Source organism: Gossypium hirsutum, chromosome D01, assembly GCF_007990345.1.
Source record: "Gossypium hirsutum isolate 1008001.06 chromosome D01, Gossypium_hirsutum_v2.1, whole genome shotgun sequence".
Taxonomy (NCBI): Eukaryota; Viridiplantae; Streptophyta; class Magnoliopsida; order Malvales; family Malvaceae; genus Gossypium; species Gossypium hirsutum.
In genome coordinates, this window is record NC_053437.1 from 34,365,906 (window position 1) to 34,377,383 (window position 11,478).

General features: G+C 33.6%; 1 pseudogene; it reads right to left on the reverse strand.

Moving 5' to 3' along the window:
- Window positions 1–9,406: 9,406 nt before the first annotated feature.
- LOC107921610 (thaumatin-like protein 1) lies at window positions 9,407–10,215 on the reverse strand (annotated as a pseudogene).
- Between the last annotated feature and the right edge of the window lie 1,263 nt (window positions 10,216–11,478).

Below are 11,478 nucleotides of genomic sequence, written 5' to 3' on the forward strand. Positions count from 1 at the left end.
GACATCTTAATCCACTACTGATGGAGGTTGTCAAAAAGGAAATTCAAAAGCTATTGGATGCCGAGATGATCTATCCAATTTCTAATAGTAGTTGGGTCAGCCCAATTCATATGGTACCCAAGAAAACTAGTATGACTGTAATAGAAAATACAACAAGAAATTTAGTTCCCACTAGAGTCCAAAATGGGTGGTGAGTCTGTATAAATTACAAGAAGTTGAACTCTTTAACTCAAAAAAACCACTTTCCACTTCCTTTTATTGATCAAATGTTAGAACATTTAGCAGGAAAAACTCACTATTGTTGTCTTGATGATTATTAAGTTTTTTCCAAATTCCAGTGGCACCAGAGAACTAAGAGAAAATAACGTTTACATGTCCCTTTGGCACATTCACCTACAGACAGATGTCGTTTGGACTTTGCAATGCACCAGCCAAAATTCAGAGGTGTATGGTAAGTATATTTTCTGACTATGTCCAGAAAATAATTAAGGTATTTATAGACGATTTTATAATTTATAGAAATTCTTTCAATAAATGTTTGTCAAACCTCGTTAAAATTTTGGAAAGATGGCTAGACTTTAATTTAATTCTTAATTATGAATAATGTCATTTTATGGTAGATAAGGGATTGATTTTAGGGCATACTGTTTGCGTTGAAGGGATTACGGACGATAAGGAAAAAACTGATGTTATCAACTCACTTTCAAATCCCACAATTGTGAGGGAAATTCATTCTTTTCTTGGTCATGCAGGTTTTTACAAGCACTTTATTAGGGACTTTTCTAAGATTTCGCGACCGCTCTGCAGTCTCTTGCAAAAAGATAAAGAGTTTGAATTTGTTAAAGTGTGCAAAGACGCGTTCGACACTCTCAAACAAAAGCTTGTTTCAACTCTTATAGTATAGCTACCCAATTGGGACTACCCTTTCGAGCTCATGTGCGATGCTACCTAGAGAAATTACTCAACTACTGAAAAAGAATTATTAGCCATTGTTTTTGCTTTGGAAAATTTAGATCGTATTTATTAGGTACTAAATTTATTGTTTTTTCTGACCATGCAGTGTTGAAATATTTGATCGGTGGCAAAACCTAGGTTGATTCGATGGATTCTTTTCTTACAAGAATTTAATCTCGAGATTAAGGACAAGAAAGGAAGTGAGAACTTATTAGCTGATCATTTGAGTCGATTTCCCTTTTCAAAAGACGACACACGTCTTAAAGATGACTTTCCATGTGAAAGTCTTTTATCAGCTCAGACAGTTTACCCATAGTTTGCAAATATGGTAAATTACCTTGCTACAAGTATTGTTTCTTCCAACTTATCATGTTTTGAAAAGGACAAGCTCAAAAGAGACTCACGATATTATATTTGGGATAATCCATACCTATGGAACCACAGTTCCGATAAGGTAATTCGACGATGTGTCGTAGAAATCGAGGTACAATCTATCCTTTCTTTTTGTCATTCTTATGCTTGTAGAGGGCATTTCAGTCCTAAACGCACCATACATAAGGTACTTAAGTGTAGATTGTTTTGGCCACACATATTTCGTGATGCTTATTTATTTTGCAAAACTTGCGAGAGTTGTCAAAAAGTGGGAAATTTAAGCCGAAAAAGTGAGATGCCCCTAACACCTATACATGTATGTAAAATTTTTGAAGTGTGGGGCATCAAATTTATGGGACCGTTTGTTTCATCATTTAATAATGTTTACATTATTCTCATTGTCGATTACATACCTAAATGGGTAGAAGCTAAAGCTAAAATTGTAGTGGATTTTCTAACGAACTCTATTTTTTCCAGGTTTGGCACACCGAGAGCACTAATTAGCAATTGAGGAACTCATTTCTGCAACAAGGTAATTGATACTCTACTGAAAAAGTATGGGGTAACACAACGTGTGGCCACAACTTATCACCCACAAACAAATGGTCTAGCGAAAGTTTCAAACCGCGAAATAAAGTTGATTCTAGAAAAGACCGTGAAACCAAATAGGAAGGACTGGAGCTTACGTTTAAACAACACATTGTGGGCATATGGTACTGCTTACAAGGGACCATAGGAATGACCCATTACCAACTCATATCCTGTAAATCGTGTCACCTTCTGGTAGAGTTAGAACATAAGGCATTTTGGGTGGTGAAAAGATGCAACATAGAATTGGATGCCGCAGGTAATTATCGAAAATTGGACATTAAAGAACTCGAAGAGATCCGGTGAGACGCATATGAAAATGCCCAAATTTATAAAGACAAAACCAAGGGTTTTCATGACTAGAAAATATCTCGCAAACAATTTTCAATTGACCAGAAAGTGTTACTTTACGATCTTACACTGAGAATTTTTTCGGGTAAGCTTCGAACCAAGTTGCTTGGTCCTTTTATTATTACTAAAATATTTCCTCATGATGCAGTTGAAATTAAAAATGAGGAATTCGATAAGTGTTTTAAAGTCAATGGTCAAAGGTTAAAACCCTTTTACGAGAATTTTCAAGTACATGTGGTAGAGGAATTATTTTTTGAGGAGCCGAACGATTAAATTTTTTAGGTTGTCGAGCTAGCGACGTTAAACAAAAGCGTTTTATATGAGGCAACCCACATTTATTTTCATTTAGTAATTTATTTTATTTATTTAATTTAATTTTGGATTCTAGTTTAGTTTGAAAATTAAATAAAATACTATTTTAATCCATTCGATCATGTTATTTTCCAAGAGCGTGGACGATGACAGACATTTGTTAAAAGTCAGAATTAAATTATGGCGAAGGCATATTCGTGTTCGATGCATTCATCTTTCTCAAACACACAAACTCGTATCCTTACCCAAAAGTATAAGAGCCCAACATACCAAGAACCAAACAAAAAGAATAAGGAAAGAAAGGGACAGCAGGCCAGCCCAAAAGAAGAAAAAAGAAAGAGGGATTTGAAAAAGAGAAAAAAGAAGGAAAGGTGGGCCAAACAACCGAAGAAAATAAATGAGGAAAAAAAGAAAAGAAGGAAGGGCCAGACGGCCAATGAAGAAAATGAAAGAAAAAAAAAAGAATAAAGTTTTTTTTAAAAACCCACACCTTACCTTTTCTTTTTATTTTCCCTCTTTTTCTTCTTCATTCATCTTCCTCACCAAAAACTCAACTCCCTCAAGCCACCGCCATCAACCCCTTGACCACCGACGACCTCTTCGCCAACACCGTTGTCGTTAGCCTCCACCTTCGTCGAGAAAAAGACCACCCCAAACACCACCTCACACCATCAACGCACCATCATTCTCCACACTCCCCACCGTCGAACACCTCCATTTGAAGTTGTCACCGCTGCCATCCATTGCCTCACCACCGACTTACACCCCCTCGCTTAAAACACCACAAAACATCACCTTTTCTTACCCTAAACCAACCACCACCTTCACCCACCCCAAAAATGCCACATTTCATCCCATAGTCGCCACCCTTAGAAGCACAAAAATTTGTAACGACATTTCAACTACCATCCGCTGCTGATCGCCACTGTCCACAGCTGTCTGTTACTGGTCTCCGTCGTGGGCTGCCACTAAATAGTTATCTTCAATTATTTTTCAACTAGAAAAAAATCCCATGGTTCGTACTAGACGTCAATCAACCAACATTGTCCCGGCTTTGTTAAACCGAGGTCGAAACTGATTTTTAGCACCACCAATCATCAAACTTGATGGCGAAGTTCCAGAACCACCACCGTCAATACATGTTGCTAAAACGAATCAACATTGACACAAAAGCCCAACACTGGTCGAGATAAAAAGTTCACACGTTTGTCCCGATGAGTCTAGCAACACAAGGTATAACGTTTCGAACCCACAAACTGATTTACTGTTATTAACATTTCCTACTGGTTATTTAGAAAGAGTTAGAACGACGAACCCAAGTGAACAACCTAGTCCACGGTGAACAAGATCGGCCACTGCTCGTGCTTGACATACACGATCACACCAGCCCAATGAAAGGTCAGAATCAACCCCAAACAGCAGTACTGAAGCTACTGATATATTGAGCCCACCGTAAAGCCCAATCAAAAATGAGTACTAGCCTCCACATAATAATAGACGCAGTCAGCGAGGCCAAACAGATACAATGCTGCTAGAACAAAGACTACGAGGATTTCTAAATTTTACAACATCAGAACACCAAACAAGATATGAGGAAATTCAACATCGACCAATTCCAGTCTATAAATATATCTTTCTCTTTACTCTTAATGCACTTAACATGCGTGAGTCGGCACTTAATTATTTTGCTACTATTGGTTGGACATATGCAAAATATTTATTGTGCTGCTTACTATGAACTTGTGTTCGAATTTTATGCGACATTTAATTTTAATATGTTTGTAGTTACGACTATTGAAACCCCGGATGTAATTAAATTCAAATTGCTTGGTAATTCATTTTCTATGTCTATTTCTGATTTTAACACAGCCATGGGTTTTGTTGACCTTGACAATGTCCAATCCGACTCATACCATAGTGCTCTTCTTGAGATACCTAGTGATTTTGATGCCAATTTCGCTTACTCAATTTTGACAAACTTGGTATCTCGAACTTACAATTTTAAGACCTCTAAAGCTTTATCAGTGCATGAACTAACCCTAAGGCACATTCATAGGTTTCTTGCTTTTAATTATTCAAGTCGTAATGATTCTACGTCTGTCTTAACTAAGACAAAGCTATTTTTCTTATGGTACATGTATTTCAGTTTTAGGGTCAATTTGGGATATTGGTTTGCATGTAATTTTCATGTTGTAATTTAGACTCATTGATCTCTCATACTCAGCCCTTACATCACACACCTAGTTAAAAAGATATTTCCATCTAGAGCTGATTTTTCATCATAAGATATGCTTATAATATGGATCCTTTGGATGAATATTGTTTAGATTCTATGGGTTTGCTTGTTGGCACCCCTACTTCATTTTATTTTGTTCCCTCAGGTACACGAACCACTCGAAGCAATAAAGTCTTTTGACGAAGACACGATCTGGTTACTAAAGAGCAAGAGGAACAACCACCTTCCACTGTGGATAAACGACTTCGTCGCATTGGGGCTCGCCTAGAAATAATGGAAGCCAACATCTCAAGCATCCTCACCATCTTGCAAAGCGGTCACTTCCACCGCCCTTAGGCCCATTAAATATAAATGGGGAGTACACTTTCTCCACTCTTATTATTCTTTTTGCACATTGGGGGCAGTGTGGACTAAGTAGGGGGATCATGCCATACTCTCTTTTTGCATGTGTTTTGCTAAGAATAATTTCTTAATTCATTTCAAGGGGAAATAAATCGATTAGGGACATGTGAATTGGGTAACTGGGATAAGGTGCTTGGGTTGTCATCTCGTTTCGCGTCAAAAGATTTGATTATGTCTCAAATTCGTTAAAAATAAATAATTAAATAAAGAGAACGTGTTGGGTTGAGTAACTAAGCTAAGGTGCTTGGGTTGTCATCTCACTTCGCGTCAAAAGACTTGACTATGTTTGAAAAAATTAAAAAAAATTAAAAAAATATACAAATAATAAAAAAATATATAAATAAAAGTATATATTCGGTATGATCGTGTCGCATGTTTGATTAAGCCTAAATTTAGTGAAATAGTTGAATTTGACATACTGTTCGAGATTTTATAAAATGCTTATTGATTGAGCTTAACAATTGTTTATTTTTTTATTCACCTAATTGTTTGCAGTATGCTTGACTAGGAAAGGAGGTTTTGATTTTGAAAAGGATTGATGAATTATTTTTAGTGGATATCATGCTTGAGGACAAGTATCGGCTAAGTAGAGGGAATTTGATAGCAAGATAAATTCGTATTTTAATATATTTATTTTTGGTTAACTATCGGATAAAATGCTATTAAATTTGGATTTTTCTTATCAGGAATGAAGTTGGTGAGCTGAATTCAAACTCTTACAAAAAAGGGGGCTAAATTGGAACAGAAAGCAAAAAGGAGGGCTTGGTTGAAAGATTGAAGATACAAAGATGACTGGATAAAGATTGAAGGGTTGAAGTCTTTTTTTTTAAAGTGACTAGATAAAGATTGAAGGGTTTTTTATATTGTTACAACTCTATAATTAGTTTAAATTTAATTTTTAGTTTAAATTTGATTTTTAAGTTTTAAATTATTTTGTGATAATATTTAGAGAAATTTTAGCTAAATTTTAGCACTAGAAGTGTATGCAAATATCTAATGGCTACAGTCAATTAAACACACACTTTGCCTTGGCATTTAATAAATTCTTTTTTTCTCCCCTTTCCTCCGCCATTTACATTCTGCAAACTTCTATTCTGTTTCATTTTTTACTTTAAACCCTTTTTGGTTTAATTACCTTCCAAGTCCCTTCCCTTTTCCATCACCCACAATTCTACAAATCCATTTTCAAAGCATAATTTTCTCCATGATTAACTAAAGATTTTTTAGCTTTAGCTAGGAAATTACTCCAACAAAACAATTGTGAGATACGAACCCGCTTAAAAAAACCTCTCAACGCAGTATTTTCTATCTCTTCGGTATATGTGATAGTACAAATTCGTCCCTTAAAGTTGATCCAGGTTAGATTCAAAAAGTGCACGTTGGGTTGGAGTTATTTGGCGTATAGTTGGGAAGACAAATCGGCCGTGCTGTGTTCGAATCCCGAGAACAAATTGCCATGTCTAGGTGGAAAAAACCAATTGGATTCCATTAAGGGAGATAAAGATCGGATTTAAATAACCCACGCGATTGAAGCCATTGATTCAAGTTGGGCTTTTCAGATCGCAAGGCTGTCAAAATCTTAAATTGCGAACACATGTATTGCAATTAGAAATTTGGCAAGAGTCGGTTTACAGGTCGTACCGAGATCGACTACATAAGGAAAAGTTGGCAGTTGGGACGTTCTTGGTCGCTATAACCAGCTTATTGCTTGGAAGGGAAGATCTATTTCAAAGACTGATTCAATACTGGAGTACATCGAGACTAAGGCTAAGCTTAAAAATATTTTATTTATCCAGTTATTTTATTTTATTAAATTTATTTTTGCGTTTTCGAACCTATTTTTGTTTTATTTTATTAACTTCATATTTCCTTATTTTATTATCTTAATCAATTTAAACCCCCTATTTTTACTTTTTTTTCAACATTGCTATGCACAAGTCGTGGGCACGACTGTGACCATGACAGTGATTCTGGTCACGAAAAAAGGCGAGATTAGATAGTCAGTCCCTGTGGATTCGACCCTACTGCTCTATACTGCTATTTACTATTATTTTGTCATAGAAATTTATATTTGGTGGCTTCGACCCCCATCAAAAACCTATTATGAAGGAACAATTCGAAACCAAAGCAAAAATCGAGCCTGAAGCTAGAATATCATCACATCGATTTATTCAATCAATTTTGTTTCTTTTTATTTTACTACTATTTCGATTTTAATTATTTCTATTATTTTTAATCAAACTTAATTCCCTTTTTTTTTCACATAGATCGTCACACGTTGTGGGTACAATAGTTGCCTAACACACAATTTGGTTTATATCGAATGGCAATTTGGGATTTCCAAGTCTCTGTGAGATCGACCTTACTTCTTACATTGCTATTTATATACTATTTAGGTTTAAGAATATTATTTTTATGAATTCGAAACCCATCAGATGTTAATGCAATAATTTGTGCTGCCTGCAATTATTCAGAGATGATGACAGATCACATAAAATTGTTGAATGATAAGATACAAACCACATTCTTATCTACCCTGAATCACTAGTAGGAGTGAGCATTCGATCAAATCGAGTGAAAAAATTTTGAGTTAATTGAGTTGACGAGTTTTATTTTATCATCCTAACTCAATTTGAAAATTTTTCGAATCAAGTTGAGTGAAATGAAAATTCAAGTTGAGTCAAATCGAATCACGTAAAATTATTTGAATTGAATTAAAAATTAAACATGTCAAATTAAAGTCTTATTATAGTATAACTAATTCCAAGTATATTTAAAAACTTTTTCAAAGCAAAATAAGAAAAAAAAAATAGGACACTTTGATAAACTTGAATCATTAACTAACTTATTTAGATCCCAAAATTATTATTTTAGAAAATATTTAAAATTTTAACTTTCTTTATATATTCTTTAGAAAATTTTTAATTTTTATAATTTTTTAAAAATATAAATTTTAGAACTTTTTATAAATATTTTGTATTTTAAAAATTATTTTGAATTATTTTGTAATTTTTGTTGAGAGAGATCAATTTGCTCATTTTCAAAATTTACAGGGAACAAATGGTATTTACACCAATTTGTTATTCAAATTATAAAATTCAAGTCAACTGGAACTCGAATTACTTATTCAAGTTGACTCAAAAAAATCAAATAACTTAATTCGTTTAACTCAAAATTTAATTTTTTTTTTAAATTTTTTAATCGAATTAAGTTTTGCTCACTCCTAATCATTGCTGGAAAATCTATCTACTAGCTAAACTAACTATGAAGTTGATCATTGTTTCCGATCTTAATCAAACTAGAGAAAATCATGCAATTGGATTGATATTCAATTTTTTATATGTTCTTTTTAGAGCTCTTAATTTTTTTTTATAATTTTTAAAATGTTTTTAAGTTTTCACTCATCCAAAATGATTTTTTATATATTCATTCTATACACAGATTTTTTTTTAAATTGAATTTTTTAATTTTTAATAATATGGCAGTTTTCTGTGACTTCTACAACTATGTGGACAAGATTAATTATCAAATTGGTCAACTGACAGTTTGTTAAAAAAAAAAAGGTCAATTGACTTTTTAATCACTAAAAATTTAATTGGGTATAATATTTTTTTATTATAAAAGCTCAATTAAATTTTTTTATTTTTTAATTATGGCTTTTTTTTACGAGCCTAAAGGAAACCCTTCCATTGGAAGCTGTTTTCACCCACTAAAGATCAATGTTACAGTGAAAATGAAAAAGTGATACGGTGAAGTAATTTCACCATTGTCATCCAAAAGCTATTTTAGTATCAATGAGAAAGAATAAAAGAGAATGTACTCTAAAGGGAACCTTAGAAGGCCTGAGAAAAAAAAAACCAATGATATCGCTCAGATGGATGCCACCACACTCAACATCACCCGGCTTGCCCCTAACCTGCCATCCACGTTAACTTTCAGGCAGCCAAGTGGAGGAGACCAAAACAATATCTCTTGACCGTCTTACATAATCTAGAAAGTAGCATCCTTTTATTATCAAACCTGATAGCATTGCGTGTGAGCTATATAACTATATAGCACCGAAAACGTTTTTTAAAAATAATCAACATATAATACATTCTTAAAAAACATTATAATCAATCAATCAATCAATTACAGTCTCATAAAAAATCTATCAAAGATGAACTAGAAATTAATATGGAGAAAGAAAACTCAAGGACAGAAAGTTACAAGATAATTTGCTCCGCCAGTGCAGGTAAACGTACTAGTTTTATCATCATAAGCATAACTATAAGCCTGAGGACATTGACTCTTAAAAATCTTTGAATATTTCGTCGGCTGGCACGTCGCCGGGGAATTCTAAGCACTGGTGCAGCAATATTGCGGCTGCTTAAACGCCAAACACGCGCACTTGCAGGCGATAACACCTCCTCCCAATCCCTTAACTTGCAATTCCGAGGGACAAACTGTGTTGACATCGGCAGCGCAACTCGTGGTGTTGCAACCTAATAATCTGCCATGTGGGGTGACTGAAAGTGGCAAGTTAAAGCCATCGACGAGGCTAATATCATAAAAATCTTTTCCATTGTTTGGTGCCAAGGTGAACTCTATCAAAGATGCTGGTGGGATTGCACCACCGCCATTGCATGTAATCTGACCAGAACCACAGTCGGCGGTGGCGCATTGGAACTTACTGTCAGTAGTGACGCAATGAGTTCGACCCCAAAAACGGCCGGACCATGGCGGTGGAACGTTTAAGTTCAGTGAAGCTTGTGTGGCTAACTCGAAACCGGTTGAGGATAATTGAGGACCTGCACCTGTTAGAATTCCAGGCCACACCTGTACGGGCAGTTGTTTTTAAACGTGAATGTAGATGATTGAGCCTCTGCAATAAAAATTAAAAATTTTTAAAACAGAAAATTCAAACAAAATTTAAGTATGGAAGGAAAAAGAAGGGGAAATTATTTACCATTGAAGAAGAAAATGGCAAGGGAAAGGGCAAAGATAACTTGAACCTCCATCAGTAACCCCTTTTTTTCCCTTTGAATTGCCTTTATTAAGTTCAGAGAATAATGATGCATGCATTCATATGCCAAGTTTCAAAAACTAGGGAAATTTATATTGAAAGCAGATTATGTTTTTGCATGTCAATAACAGTATTGATTAATTAATGCTGAATTCTCTTTTGAGTTACTGCCCCTCAAGAACCAACAAATATTAACAGTTTGGGTTCATACAGAGAAAAAGTCTTGGCATAAGCCAAAAACAATAAAAAAAATAAACTAATTTTAAGGTCTTGAATTGTCTGTAAACGTAAAAGTGGTGAAAAAACGACAGAAAACCATTCATAAGTCGTTGAATAATTATATTCTCATGGCATCACACGTTTTGTATACATACAAATGTAGGATGTAAAACGTATTGTTTTGGTTTCTGTGTGGTATAAAATATGAAGCCGTTGTATCGTTGCCGTCGCCGGTCATATTCCACAATCTTTTGGATTTCCTTTCCTAAACACATACAAGAAGAAGTCGACAACACCTATTTTCTCCCACTTAAGTTTCCCATATCTCAATCTTGGGCTACAATCTTATTATTCCATAGGATGGCTAAACTCAAACATTAATAAATGTCACGTAAACCAAATTACAATTAAACTATAACATAAAAATGTATATATATCATGTATCAAGTATATATATCCTTTCCATCCGTCCTACTCCTACTTTTAGTTTTTCTTTTATAAGGAAAACAGCATATCTATCTATAATTCTACCCAAACAAAATCTATAATATATAAGCATAAATTTAAAAATAAGCATTTAAATTGATAAGAATACATTTTAATGTTAATTTAATTATTAATTGACATTAAATAAATATATTTTTAATAATAGAGTTTTTGTTTATTTTAATTATATAATTAATAATAATAGATAAAATCTCTTATAAAAAATTAATAGATAAAATCATATCAATATTTTTTTTTGTATAATAGAGTTTTTATTGGCTTGATTAATTATTAATAATTTACATTATTTAAAATCAATTATAATTTAATTAGTGTTAGAGTTATATACCTATTAAAATTAAAACTTATCATTATAAATAGCATTCAACAAAAGGAACGAAGTTTCTATTTATTAGCATTGGTAAGTTTGAATTGTCTCAAAAACAATGAATAATTTAAATTTAAAAATATATATTTTCGAAGAGTAAATTTCAAGTCATAGGCAAATTAAAATAGCAGACGAAAGATTAGAATAATTCGTTTTGTACCAAGT